This window comes from Patella vulgata, chromosome 1 (assembly GCF_932274485.2).
Source record: "Patella vulgata chromosome 1, xgPatVulg1.2, whole genome shotgun sequence".
NCBI classification, from domain to species: Eukaryota; Metazoa; Mollusca; class Gastropoda; family Patellidae; genus Patella; species Patella vulgata.
This window is the reverse complement of record NC_065879.2, coordinates 70,867,362-70,881,435: the sequence shown is the minus strand read 5'-3', so window position 1 is coordinate 70,881,435 and position 14,074 is coordinate 70,867,362. Positions and strand designations below refer to the sequence as shown.

The window sequence follows — 14,074 nt, the reverse complement described above, 5'->3', positions numbered from 1 at the left end:
TATATTGGCGGCAAAGGTTTAGAAAGGCAAATGTTTTTCTCTTTCGATATAAATTTTATTGAGGGGGGGGAGGGATAAACAATTTGCGACTCGCTTCACTCGGCGTTAACCAAATGTGACCATTGTAAAGTGATCAGACTGGAAAACGAAGATGATTACTAGTTACCTAAACACGTTAAACGAAATTCACGCTCTGTTAAACAACGTCACAGGTGACTTATCCAATTTCCGACATAATAAATTGCCCAGACAGCTTCCCGCGGGACTTGTATAATATCGGGGACTAATAATATTTTTTCTTCGATTAAACGTTAACCCATCGCCGACCAATGGTAGGACAGTTGACGTATGAAGACACAGTTTAAAACCTCGTGTCTGTAGATAAGGAAGGTACAAATAACATAAATGATAAGTAGTCGTGTTACTATTAACAATATTTGTCCCAGGTATACAAATGACAAGTATGGTATATTAGATAATAATGCACAGTAAAAGTGAAGTGTAATATTGGATTTATGAATAACAGTGAATGATTTTATGGGATTCATATATTGTATTTTAGCTGAAAAGGTAATGTATGCTTTGTTTTAAAATACTAATAAGTAAAATAGTTTTAACTAGTGTAGGTATAAGGGTGGTATGTCGGACTATAATTTCGGTGGTATATACGGTCTAACTTGCAGAAAGGTGGTTACTATAGGATTTCTAATGCCCACTAAATTAATAAGGAATTGAATGACACTTAATATTAACAAGATACTTTTAAGACAAAGAATAATTATTATGTCTATGGCTATGTATGCAATTTGTAAGAACTTAGCAGGGGCTGCAGTCTTTCTGCTTACATTTCTTCGATTTTCAACTGTCAAACGTCCATGTGTACACGGATTGACCTCTCCTAGTCATCCACACAAGTGAAGGCCTGGATTGAACAATCCCGAAGGTTCGTCTCGTCCCATGCCGGGATTCCAACCTGGGACAGCCTAGTTGAGGGTCTATTGCCATACTGCTCAACTACCGTTAAGAGCTGTAGTCATGTAGTTAATCACTAATAACTTAACCTTTTTAAAATATGGGGGGGTTGGATGGCTGAATGGTTAGCGTGCCCGCGCTGTATCATAAAGTCTGTCATTGAGTCGACTGGCGTGGTTTCGAATCCCCGGTTGTACGTGGCAAGGAGTAGGGTGGCCTGTCCAACCTCGTGGGTTTTCTCCGGGTCCTCCGCTTTCCTCCCACTGCTAAAGACCCCTACGCGCAAGCGAATTATTGAAATAAAATTAAACCATATGTTAGTCCCGAAATGACCTAGTTTGTGTCGAGTGGACGTTAAACCCCATTTCTCTCTCTCTCTCTCTCTCTCTCTCTCTCTCTATTTTAAAATATAAATCAGTGTCGAAAATTATTTTATTATAATGTGTATTCACGTAAAATACGAATATTGTATTATATTAGCTCCGGTTTCTAAAATTCGCTTCCAAGCTATCTCACAAAACAAGTGCCAATAGACCGACAGTAGTTTTACAATACTCAGTTTGTCGGTATTCGTTAATTTGATACAAAGTTTTCACATTCGTTAACAAAATGTTAAAAAAAAAAACAAGTCAAGGAATCGAACATGACGTCATCGCGGCCATCTTGGAATTGTGATGCATATTATCAAGTCGAAGTCTGAAAATCGATATGCAATCCTCCAAAGGGCAAACCTGCCAAGTTTCATGTTAATCATACTAGAACTGGCAGAGTCATAGGCTTTTTTTCGAAGAGCGTTGCCTCAAGAATAACAAAAACAACTTAATTAGTACTATTTGATGGACCCTTTCCTGCTCGAAAAAAATAACCGAAAACAAAGAAAAAATCAATTAAGTTAAGCAATTACTGTCAATAAAGTCTTATTTATTTATATATCTATTTTTTTTAAAAATTCCCTCAATATTAAGTGGTATAGAGAATAGAGGAGCTATAAAGAGAAAAAGTGGTAGGCGTGGATATTTTTGTGAAAGATATGATCACTATGAAATTTTTCCCTAGAGGAAGATGGCCCATGATTAAATGTTTAAAACATTGATGTTATCTAACCTCCACGACATACCTATAATGTATTTTTATCGTATAATGGGCATTGATATCATGTCATTTGATAATTGCATACTGAAAAGGCGGAACCAGATTGAATTTATTTGGTGGATGCTAGCACAATCAATAAAGTTATCAAATAGACAGTTCAATAGTTGAATCGATCAGCATAATGGACCATGCCTTGCTCAAAACTGGGAAATCGCAGAAGAGAGACGGAAATGCCGCAATGCACACGGAACCTCAGAAATAAAAATTAGCTAATTTGTGTCTCAAAATGCCCGAACCTGTCTGTTGGCGTGACGTTAATACCCATTTCATTCTTTGAAACGTATATAGCTAACAAATCGCTGTCCTAGTGGTGTCAATAGTATACGGACTTCCCAATTAAAGTCTTCCATGGTACTAGTTTTAGATATATATTACAGGTGAAATAAAATGGAGTTTAACGTCTGTACCAACCGAAATAATAAAGGCGGATATATGCCATAGAGTGTGCAACGAGGCATAGTCATCTCTGTTAGCAGCACTATATTTATACGACTGACTCTATTCGACTTCTATTCGAGATCTTTCACGTGCAGACATTGGTATACACGGTACCTCAGTTTTTCTTCCTATCCGAACGACTAGACCCATTATCTGATTTCTTATTTAAGATCAATCATAGGCCTAGCTGCCATACGAGACACTAATCAGCTGACTGAAAATGCCCAACTATTTTAAGATGATACATTATCATTAATTTGTTTGTTCACGCCTCTATATTACATATATTGATACCTTATCTATAATGTTATTGTATTTTCTTTTATGACCATTTCACCGAGGTGACCATTTACCAAATAACTGTTGTCTTCTAAAATTTAAATTGATTTAAAAAATCAGTTTACTATCTAATCAGTTTACTATCTAATTTTGAATATCGATGGAACTGAATTGAAAATTGATTATTTTCCAATAATTTTGAATGTCAATGAAATGACTTTAAAATTGATTATTATGATATTGATTGGTTCCTGAATTATTGGGCCTTTTCCGCTGCGATAAATCGGAAATCGTCCAATGAAAAGGGTCCTACCAATATTAAGACCCCATGTGCCCGACAAAATTGCATATTGTTGTATGAGATGTTAAAACACATATTTTGATGGATATGGCTCGGTAGCAAAAGCTGAATACGGACGGCTCTTTCGCGCTGGAGTTGATATTGGTAAATGTATTCGGGATTTCTCAAGCCACTGGTCTGCGATATCCCCTAGGTGAAAGCGGACATTAAACCCCAAGAACGAACGAAAGAACGGGTATTATATACTGGGAACATGTTTGTTGAAACACTAATGTTTAATGATACACGTATGATATAATAAAGTTGTCTGCGATAGTACCCGAAAGGGTAACGGACTTTAAACCCGACTTGCATAACTGATTATATATAATTTATTATCAGCGTAATCTATCTACACTACGTTATCCACACATGATACAAGCAATTAACATGATTTTATTTCGGCGACATTTCTTTCCCGCGGAAACTTATTATTCACTGTTTGCCAAGGACAATTTATGTATGCTTTATTCAGACTGACGAATCAGTTTATGCTTTCTCTTTCTGGAACACCTGATGCCACTTGCCACTCAATTCATCTGTGATTAATGTCGCTAACAACCGGATTCCTTTTGACAGTGTTGTATTCAGGTACTGTCGGTGATATGTATTCGAACAGTTCGACTCTGGTCTTGATCTTGATAATGTTTTAAAGGATGACGTTGCAAAACCTAGAAAATCTTCTTTTTTTTTTTTGAAATGTGTGTCGGTAGTTCAAATACATTTACATGTAGCTGAATTATTTAAACATTATTCTGTATATATTGAGTTTTTGTTTGTTTTTGTTTTTTTTTTAAAAAAAAAACCCTACAAAATATACGTCTGCGGAATTATGTGAAATGCCAACATTTGAATACATTTAAAGGGGGCGTACCCGTTTATAAAATTAGGTTTAATTATACAATTTAAAGCCCAAATATGAAAATATAACCCAAATAGCTCTTTTACCACTTACAACTTAGGAATTTGGGGACTTACCACAAACCCCATGTAGAAACCCAAAGTTTATTTATCTGCCCCCCCCCCCCCCCCAAAAAAAAAAACAAAAAAAAAAAACAAAACAAAACAAAACAAACAAACAAAAATACCCCCCCCCCCTCCAAAAAAAACCCCAACAAAAAACAAAACAAAAACCCCCAAAAACCCCAAAACACCAAAGATTTAGATCTTCTAGCCTAGGATAAATAGTCCTAAAAATTAATCCTTAGCTTCACTGAGATATATTTAGTAAAAATATGCTTTTATTATTATGTATCGTATGGTCCAAGTTTATATACATTACCAACATAGTCTCATTTAAATAATAAAAATATAAATCAGAAAACCTGCATTCTAAAACATTTCAAAATAAAAACAAACTTTCCATAAAAAATGAATATTTTTAAACGGTATGTGAACAATGTTGGTCCAGAACAATGAGGACATTTTGAAAGCCGCTTTTAAAAGCATTCATTTGGAAGAGGCCCAATTTAACGCAAAAAATGTTGTTCTGAAAATACAAAAGGGGTGTTTGTCTAGATATTTTATTATGACAGAAGCGACACAATCGTTCTCACGACGGGAAGTCAATAGCAACACTGAATTGATTTTAGTGTTATTGTGTCTAAGATGTCAGTTAATTTAAAATATTGATTATTTGTTTTTATATGTTTGTTTTATGTCGTGTTTCCCAAATACAACATCCCTCTCCTGGACTGACAGGTTATTTTAATTAGGTTTTAAAGGGTGGCTATACTCCTATGAAAACCATTTAAAACGTAGCAAACAATGATTTATAGAGTTCGCAATATGTTATAGAACGGACAAAAATAATGATAAAATATTTATTATTTGTTTTATACGAGGTTTTGGAATACTGCACCCTCCTGAGCTTGGAACTAAAGGATTTTAAAATCAGGCATTAAAAGACATCCAATTGTTGCAGTTATTTTATTGTTAATCATTATCTAGATAAACAAAATCGTTGCACCTTTACAATACGAACAGTTTGAAATGCGAATCGTTACACCTTTGATTAAAAATAATCAAATCGGGTATGATGTGATGCGAGTTACTAGTTAACTACTAAAAAATGAAATAACTGCAACGGATAGAATAATAATTGTCCCTTAATTGTAGATACTAAAGCATGTAAAGGATTAATACTTGATTGGCGTACAAATTGTAGTAAATTTCTTTATCACCCAATAATACATTCTACAGTAGATATCGCTTGTGTGATATACTTCATAATGAATTTGATTGGTCAGTTGAAAAGGAACTATTTTTTTATTTTCAAAGAACAGTTCATTTCTTATTAAAAGTAACTTTTTTTATTATTAAAAATGAACTATTATTATTTAATTGACCTTGATGGAAACACTGAGTTAATATAAAGGACTTTGCAATGGTTGAATTGCTGTCAAAAAATTATGTATCATTACACCGTAATATAATCAGGTTCAGTAAAAGTGAAATCTACAGCAAAGAATTATATTTATTTATTTGTACATGAAAAAAAGGATTGGGTGATAAATAAAATCTCCTACTCGTCTTTTTGATATCAAAAAATATCAAAAAAGACTCGTAGTAGATTCTCTATTTAATAATATCAAGAAGAGTGATGTGTAAGTAGTGTATTTGCTTTGCTGTTTAAATGGAAGGAAGTGAAATATAAGGATAAGGATAAAGGAATTTGTTTGATATAGGACAAAATAAATCAAATCCAAAGGGCGTGACGTCATACTGCACCAACCGGGAAACGAGAGAAACCAGGCTGGAAAATGGCAAGAAACTTTCTTGGACAACACCGAGATCGAACCCGGGACCTCCTGATTAGTGAGCAATCTAAGCGCCACACTCACTGAACCACCGTGGCTCCCGTGGGGTAACGAAGAGTTATGTTTTGTTCAAATATGGATTGTGTTTTCTAGTTGTCCAGAGACATGTAAATATATTTTGAGATCTTTTCTTTAATATTTTTTTTATTTCGTATCAGTTTCCACTCCCATGCACAAAGAAGACATAAAATAATTCTGTAACTTAAAACGGCGGTTCGTTTTATTTTTAGTATGTTTTTAAATTATTCTTAAACGATATATAATGGCTATAATTTAAAACTCAACTTTAAAAAAAAAATGTCGTTTTTAAGTCTGATTATCTGAAGCGACCATGCGTAGTGAAATATTTGCTGCTTGGGGGTCAAGAATGTGAATGTTGCACAATGGTCGTGTGTCGTGGAGCTTTGTAGTGTTAAGTCACACCCTAATCATTAAAATGATATACATACAAGAAAGTGTATCTTTCTTTTATTTATACAATGTCATATCTACCAGGTAAAGGAAAGATAACATTAAACTTAACAGATGTTGCTCCCCAAACTCTTTGCATAACTGAAGCCGAACGAACGGCTATAACTCAGAAATATTTCTTCATTTTCAAATCCCCTCGCAGCATGTCGTTGGTTGCTGAAAAGAATGAATACAAATTTTTAAATGCGTTCTCAAATATTTGATATAATTTTATCGTTAGGTATTTTAATACCTCAGGAAGATTAAAATATATTATTTTTTTAACCTGAACAACCATGTAGGCTGAAATGTGATTTTAGACAGTAATTTTGACGAAAAAATAAACAGTGGGTTAGATGCCTTCTTGGTATCGATGTTTTTGGATAGAAGTGAGTTATTATTCAGTTATCAACTATTCAGTCCCGAATAAAGCAAAATAATACGTCTACTTTAAATTAGTAGAAAGTGAGTTGAGCTTTCGATGGCCATAATTTTGGCCAGAATTAATCGATTTTAGTCATTTTGGATCAGTACTGTGTGTGGTCCGAAAGGCAAGCCCTTTTTAGTCTGGAATATTTGAAATATTATTCTTATTCAGATCGACAATTAAAATGGAATGGATTTTAAACTTTGCACGGGAATATCGGTTTCTGTCTACTCTGGATCGAATTAAAATCAGTTATTTTATGTGTATGCCAATGTGTTGTCCTATACAGATGTATTCCGAATTTTCGAGATACACACGACTCCGCCTAGTACCACCGATAAGAGGAAACCAGGCAGGAAAGTCCAGAGGAACCTTCTCAAAAACCGTAGGGGCACCGTGAACCATCTATACTCCACTTTCGTTTTCCTGTCAATTAATCTCCACTATTTCGAATTTGTCCGATTTGAAAGTTTAGCAATTCCTCTAACTTCGTTATTTAAGACTGTGGATCTTTATTGGCACAAAGTTGAGGAACCAAAATATCTTTAGGATCTACAGGCAGTTTGCTGGTGTAATGCCGGCTTAAAGTTATACAATCCGCGTGAAATCGAAAGAATCTCGCAAAACATCACACAGTGTGCCTCGGCCAATGGTTATTTTCCGATCAAAGGTGATAACCTTGAAAACATGCGTCAAGCAATATTTAGTGTGGTCAGAAAATCCGGACTTTGGAATTGATAAAAAAAAAGCTTGATCAAACAGGCTAGACATAGAGAAATTTAAAAAACCAGAAATGCCATTTATTTGTTTAGTAAGCTTAAATCCGGTTGTCTTGATACGAATTGTATCATAACGACTACAACCCTAAAGTCAACACTAGAACCCGCCGAAATCACTGCGATAAGAGACTGTTTTCTCGCTAGTAATATTGACATATTATGTAGCTTATCTCAGATAGGATGTAAATGTCAATACAATAAACTTATATAAGAACGGAGATTTACATGTATTTGATATGTTTCGCGAATCTTCTTCAATTTTATTTCGTAAGAAATGGAACGCATGACCACTTTCGAATTTACACAGATGATCCCCGAACATGAATGTGAAATTAAGTCAAACGCTGAACTTTGGTCTGAAAGTTTCAAATCAAAATATTTAGACGCTCGAAAATGGTCACTAGATTTTCTTAAATGGGTGACGTAACTGATTCTTCAGTATCATGTCTTGATAATCGCGACAACCAATTACCGTTATAAATTCGGGTTAGGGCCAAAAGCTTCGGCCCTTTACAGATTTCGGCATAGGTGTAAATAAGGCTAGGTTTATGAATTTGGGGGAGAGGTTTAAACTAGACTTAAAAGTCTAAACATAAGTACTGACCTAGGATGATGGAAATTTAGCTCGTGGTATTTTCTAGTACAGTTGGCTTATGGCACTGGTCGCTATTTTTTGGCGGTGGCGGTGGTGGTGATGGTGGCGCTGATGGTCTTCTGGTATTTTTTGTTCTGAAGGAAAAATAAAATTAAATTGAGGCTCTCGGATGAGTCACATTTGTGTGTTTCTTACTAGGGATTGGATTTTCTAAAAAAGTTTTTGTTCAACTATCTCCTGGTTAAGGCTAGCGATTCTTATATCTAGTTGATTTTATTTACCATGGGCTGTGAACTAAGATGTTTAGATTTTTGTTTTTAGAATATGCAATTATAAGTTTATGTGTGACGATACTCGTGACCTATGACGAAATCCACAATGTGCCTCAGCTTTTATCTTTTACCATAAATTCGGGAGGCATATAGACATGGTTATCTAGTCACTTTTTGGGAGGGAAGAAACAAAGTAAAACGAAGAGATCCACAATGATGAAATACAATAAAGCAAAACGCCAATGGTGACACTTTCTAACTGTCACGTTTGTTCAGTTCCGGTTCGAATAGCAAATTTTCTGAAAAACACATATACGCATTTAAAGATTATAAATTGTCCAGTTTTTATTTAGTTTAAAATAAGACAGAGGGAATATGTCATTATGACAACCATAAATGATAAATTGTCTCGTGTATTAAATCACAACCGTAATGTAAAGTTATTCAAGCTTGACGTAGCATATCAGATAACATAAATGACATATTATTCTAGGATAATAAATCATCACAATAATGGGATTAGTGCATATCAAGTGGATAGGTGATGTTTGTGTCATAAAAAAAGACAAAACGTATTTACAGTCATCATTTAAAGATACATTCCCGGGTACAAACTGGGTGATTTGATGATATATTTGGACTAAAAACATATTCAAACTAATTAATTAATTTTACTTCAAATCCTTCTCAAAACATTGCAATTGTCGGGGAATACCCTGGCTATAAAAAAATAGATCAAGAGAGGTCATGTTTGTGTCACGTGACTTACCTCTCTCGGTACCTAGCAACGCTAGAGAAGTCTGAGGAGAATTCATTGCATACAAAAGACGATGTTGCCTTTAATCGCTGACTATTTATGAGAAATATCGACGCTTAATTAAATTTTCGGATTATCCACTGCCCGCGTCTTTTTCCGTGATTTTTATCCCAGAAAGTGTTGTATGTCTAATTCTTCATAAAGTTTATCAAATGTACATCAAGCGCTCAATCTCCGCGTGCAACCTTCGACATCACGCGTGCAGACACTCCTAATCATCGGGATGTCTATTAGGGAAACCCTTAAATTTTTGTCCTTTATTTGCTCCATGAGTGTTTTTCAGGGAATACAGTATTTTTCTAGTAAGATTGGATATTTCTACTTTCCACATATACCAAAATTGCCTTACTTTTATTGGAAATAACCACCCGATAAATACTTTTCTGGGAACGTAGCTTTAAAATATATTTCACTGGTTGAGAGAGAGAGAGAGTGAGAGAGTGAGAGACGGGGCCCCGTTAGCAATGTAATTACGTCGATAGTCTTTAATGACGATAGATGTTGGTCTATTCAAGAAACTATTTACTACATTTTTAATATGTGCGAATATTGTTTGAGATGTAGATGCATTTAAAATTACTTTATCTGAAACACAAGATTTCGACAATTGTTCAAGAATTCATGATGTTATTACCCGCCTATATGGTGCTTTAGAAGGGATTACTTTAAAGCAATTAACGTTTTCTTGTTAACTAGACATAAACCGAATGAGACAAAACAATACAACGTACAGTACTCAGGTGTTTTATAAAGAGTAAGCATTATACCCTGCCTTGTGTACGACATTCGTCACAACTTATATCTACCTGGAACAGTGGTTTGGACTTGGATTTCAAAACTCGGTGGTTATTGGATCGGTGAAAAATCATGCGGCCAAAGGCCACGTCATTCACCAGTCCGGTGATTTAAAAAAAAAGAAATGTGTCTTTGTTAAGGAATACGGTTTTAAGTGTCGTTAAGGTCAACGGAAGACCCCTGATTATTTTGATCTAGCTTAACCTTCGCGCTCAAAGAGACTGAATAAATATAAATTTATTATTTCAATATTGATATAAAATATGTCTTTCATTGTTGGTGATCGGTCATATCATAATCTTTATTGACCCAAAACTTGTCCTTATATTGAAATAAGAACCCGGTGGATTAAGGACCAGTAGGGGTTATTTCAATAAATTAAACTACACATTCTTCAAACGATTTGAATTTTTATTATGATAGGGATTAGAGTAGGTTTATTTTTGTTTAGGGTAGCTTCTGTAACCAACGCTAATTTAGGAAGAAGTTAGAGTCGGTCAAAGATACGAGATTTAACATTAAACTCCATAGGAAAATATATGCTGATCGTGGCAGTGGACATAGCAATCTGTTTCACGGCGGTAATGCGAAAGCATACTTTTAATGCTGACTGACCTTTAAAGATACATTATGGGAGATTCGATAACGAGTTGGCAGTTCTCACTTTAATAGTTAAAAACTAGATAATGTAAAGGTAATTTGCCGAAAATTTCATTCAAATTGATACACTATGATCCGAGAACTAAGCGGTTGAAATTTCCGGCTAGCCTTGATAAACAGCATAGTCTCGATTATTCATTTAATCGTTAAATCGTGAAGGAAAGTTATGCAGTAAATCGGCTCATAATCCACTAAAGATCGCAGGCTAGCGATGCCATCTAGAGTTGATTATGGTCTGGATAGGTTAATTAATGTCTAATAAATAGATTAGATAACATTTCAGGCTTAAAGAATGACCTGCAATAGGCAGATTTAGGTCTTGCATAATGCGTGTTAAAGTTTATGTGTAATATAGGTCTGTGTGTGACGTCACATCATACGGTGTCGGTAACACATGCATTGTTTACATCGGACAGATAGAAACACAAACTGACCCGGGTGGAATTGGTGCCTTTTACTATTTTTACGCCATCGCGTTCTATTTTATACGTTCCCATTTACAAAAAAATAGGGAAATATTTTTATCAAGATATACCTCTAACACCTTTATTTTTTTTGAATAATTTAAAAAAGAATTGTTTTAGAATTTAATAGGGGTTGGACGTAATAATTATGTTATTTGTTAGTTATCTTAATTCACAGTGAAAATTTCGCAAGACTGTCTACGACAAACTGCTATATGTCTACGGTACTTGCGTGTATCAGTAATACTTCGTTTCGTTTTAATTTCCCATTAATCCATATTATCGTAAAAACTGTAATATGCCGACCATAAGACCTGTTATCTATGCGAGACGATCTCGAGGTTTGTGTGTGTGTGTGATAAGGTTCTTCGGGTACGCTGGATGCCCCCAAATTATGAAAAGCCTGTACCCAATACGTAGGATCAACTTACAAAGGTCATCGTTCTTAACCCTGTAATGCTTGTTTACATACTAACAATAACATAGCCGGGATAGTAAGTAATATATTGGTTACAATAAGATAACATCTAACCAAGGTTGTCTATTGTGACCTTATGCATATACCATCCCCTTAACCTTACAATACATAGGTATATATAGGGGTTATGAAGTGTATACAAGACTTACCTTAAAAATATCAAAAGGCCTAGCGGCTGATGACTTCGATGTTGTTTTTATCGCTCATGCGTCAGTGTGATGAAATTGTATATTTTACTTATTTTATGGTTTTTGAAAAAATGGCTGAATGAAAAAAATGCGATTTATAGCTATACGGACTACCCAAATGTAACTACCTCGTGAACGACACCCGTAGGTCATCACAATTTATAAATGACTTTTGCGCTATCCTTCGGATCATCCATGAAACCACGGATGTTTATTAATTGTTTTTAAGCTTACGCGTGAGTATTCCATTAATGGGATCGTTTTTGTATATAGGATTTTTCGTACGAGCATTTGTAAATATTTTATTCAAATAGCGTATGTCTAGCCCCAGGGTTACATAATGACAGATCTATTAATATTAGAAAGTAATTAGGGCTAATTACGTATGTAGGTGCCTCTAAATGTCGCGTTGTCTGTCAAGCGTCTGAGTGACAAGTAAAAAATATTTAAATAGCAACATGTTATTGTTGACAGTGTATGTCAAACGGATGTAATTGTTGACGGTGTCTGTTAAACGGGTGTTATTGTTGACGGTATCGGTCAAACGAGTGGTACCACACTAAATGTCATTGTGGGGTTCGACCCCATACTATGAAAATGTATTGTAGGGTTCGACCCCATACTATTAACATGTATTGTACGGTTTGACCCCATACTATGAACATGTATTGTAGGGTTCGACCCCATACTATGAACATGTATTATAGAGTTCGACCCCATACTACAAACATGTATTGTAAAATATGTGACTACATTTTAAATCTGACCAGATGAGGCTAAATTTAAACGAAGGGATAGGAATGGGGTTTAAATTCGGTAATTTTGAGACTCACCCTCGGTTACGTGTGCTAACCAAAGGAGGATAATTTTGCACGGACAGACGTTTACGCCTATCGATTCCAATTCTTCAAGGTTCTTTTACGAGCACTCAAAAGTACACGAGTGATCGGGAAACTTAGCACTTGACTAGAATACTCCAGGTTCGAAACGCGGCGTGGTTTGAGAGGAACTTTGGAAATTTTCAATCCCGATTCCCAACTAGCACCTTTGAGGCTAGTCATTCGGATAATCCAATAAACCGAGGTTTTCCCATGTACACACTGGCCAGAATTTGAAAGAACCCCCTTGACAATTTGATGACGATTAGGCGGAAACGCCACTGCCTGGACAAAATTCTTTCCTAGCATTCCTTACTTCACAATAGAAAACATGATCATCTGTTAGTGTCAAAATGAACGAAGATGTCCCCCTATCATATTTTATATTGCTGTTTTTGTTGTGTTGAAATGTTAAATTTTAATTCGGGTTGAAAAATTTATCTTGAAATGAATACCCCCATAAAGATTGCAAATAAATGGAAATATAGGGGGGATCCCCTGATTTCATATTCATCGGTTTGAGCTAATATATTTTATGATCTCTCGGCAATGACAGGAAAATGAATTTGAATGTTGTTAAATGAATACAAATCGTAAAAAACTGCCTAAAGTTTGAATATTAATTTAGAAATTTAGACGCTTCGTGGAGTTTTATTGTTAACAAAGCACAATAGGATTATTAACTGACATAAGAAAATGTAAATCGATCTAGTCAAAATTGTCTTTTTACCGTAGGTTCAGCAAGTTGTCTGGAATATTATTAAACTACAACTTCCTGGTCGTACTCGCATAACTATGGCAGTAGTTTTGTTGTTAAAGGATAATGGCTAGGGTTCGAATCGCGGGTGGTGCAGTAAATTAGGACGTTAAAGGAATTAAACCTCTATTCTTTAGAACCTAAACTGGACGACAATTGATCGAAAAGCACATACTAATGTAATAGGAATGTATAAATTCAATTCTTTAAATTGTTTATTGTAATTTCTAATCATACAAAATACCTGAGCAGTCCAAATTGAGCGGCAATCGTTTGCGCCTGGCTCGTCTAGGCTACAACGGAAATACGGTATTACATTTCACTTCTGCTTTGATGTTTTGCCTCGTTCATCAAGACGCCGCATTACAATATGGCACTCGAGACCATAGAGAAACGATCCTGCAGACTGATATTAATATGTTAAATGTGGCTTAATATAAATATTGGATATTAGGAGTCCATATTGTCATGGGGATCTAACAACATTGCTATATTGATTGAACTGGACCATCAT

General features: G+C 35.1%; 1 protein-coding gene across 1 annotated transcript in view; it reads left to right on the top strand.

Annotated features, from left to right (window-relative positions):
• Nucleotides 1-256: 256 nt before the first annotated feature.
• The window catches only part of LOC126829413 (uncharacterized), a 33,287-nt gene continuing 19,469 nt past the window's right edge, over nt 257-14,074 (top strand). Inside the window, exon 1 of the mRNA XM_050559319.2 lies at nt 257-570. The gene's annotated coding sequence lies outside the window, so the exon portion shown is untranslated. The remainder of the gene's footprint in view (nt 571-14,074) is intronic.